At 51.0% G+C, this 1238-nt stretch overlaps 1 protein-coding gene across 3 annotated transcripts in view; it reads left to right on the top strand.

The window, feature by feature from the left end:
* Positions 1–1238, top strand: part of ppp4r4 (protein phosphatase 4, regulatory subunit 4) — a 31588-nt gene that overhangs the window by 1815 nt on the left and 28535 nt on the right. The window lies entirely within an intron of this gene.

Genomic DNA, 1238 nt, shown 5'->3' with positions numbered 1-1238 from the left:
ATCCATACAAACGTTTAAACGGCTGTCAAGGTCATCTCGGCTGTAAGAACATTTAAACGGCCGTCCGTAGGAATGTTTCTCTTCAGTAGGAACGTTTAAACAACCGTTGGTTCGTCTCGGCAGTAGGAACGTTTAAACTGCAGTCGAGGTCGTCTCTGCAGTAGGAACATTTAAACTGCAGTCGAGGTCGTCTCTGCAGTAGGAACGTTTAAACAGCCGTCAGGGTCGTCTCTGCAGTAGGAACGTTTAAACTGCAGTCAGGGTCGTCTCTGCAGTAGGAACGTTTAAACTGCAGTCAGGGTCGTCTCGGCAGTAGGAACGTTTAAACTGCAGTCGAGGTCGTCTCTGCAGTAGGAACGTTGAAACGGCCGTCAGGGTCGTCTCGGCAGTAGGGACGTTGAAACGGCCGTCGGGTCGTCTCGGCAGTAGGAACGTTTAAACTGCAGTCGAGGTCGTCTCTGCAGTAGGAACGTTGAAACGGCCGTCGGGGTCGTCTCTGCAGTAGGAACGTTTAAACTGCAGTCGAGGTCGTCTCTGCAGTAGGAACGTTTAAACGGCAGTCGAGGTCGTCTCTGCAGTAGGAACGTTTAAACTGCAGTCGAGGTCGTCTCAGCAGTAGGAACGTTTAAACTGCAGTCAGGGTCGTCTCTGCAGTAGGAACATTTAAACTGCAGTCAGGGTCGTCTCTGCAGTAGGAACGTTTAAACTGCAGTCAGGGTCGTCTCAGCAGTAGGAACGTTTAAACTGCAGTCGAGGTCGTCTCTGCAGTAGGAACGTTTAAACAGCAGTCAGGGTCGTCTCACCAGTAGGAACGTTTAAACTGCAGTAGGGGTCGTCTCTGCAGTAGGAACGTTTAAACTGCAGTTAGGGTCGTCTCTGCAGTAGGAACGTTTAAACTGCAGTCAGGGTCGTCTCGGCAGTAGAAAAGTTTAAACAGCCGTCGGGGTCGTCTCTGCTGTAGGAACGTTTAAACGGCAGTCGAGGTCATCTCAGCAGTAGGAACGTTGAAACGGCCGTCAGGGTCGTCTCAGCAGTAGGAACGTTTAAACTGCAGTCAGGGTCGTCTCGGCCATAGGAACGTTTAAACGGCTGTCGAGGTCGTCTCGGTGGTAGGAACATTTAAACAGCCGTCCGTAGGAACGTTTAAACGACCATCTGGAGGAACGTTTAAACGGCCGTCCGTAGGAACGTTTCTCGACAGTAGGAACATTTAAACACCCGTTTGGTCGTCTTGGCAG

Source organism: Micropterus dolomieu, linkage group LG10 (assembly GCF_021292245.1).
Source record: "Micropterus dolomieu isolate WLL.071019.BEF.003 ecotype Adirondacks linkage group LG10, ASM2129224v1, whole genome shotgun sequence".
NCBI lineage: Eukaryota > Metazoa > Chordata > Actinopteri > Centrarchiformes > Centrarchidae > Micropterus > Micropterus dolomieu.
The sequence above is the reverse complement of the archived record's forward strand: the minus strand, read 5'-3'. Positions and strand labels throughout refer to the sequence as shown.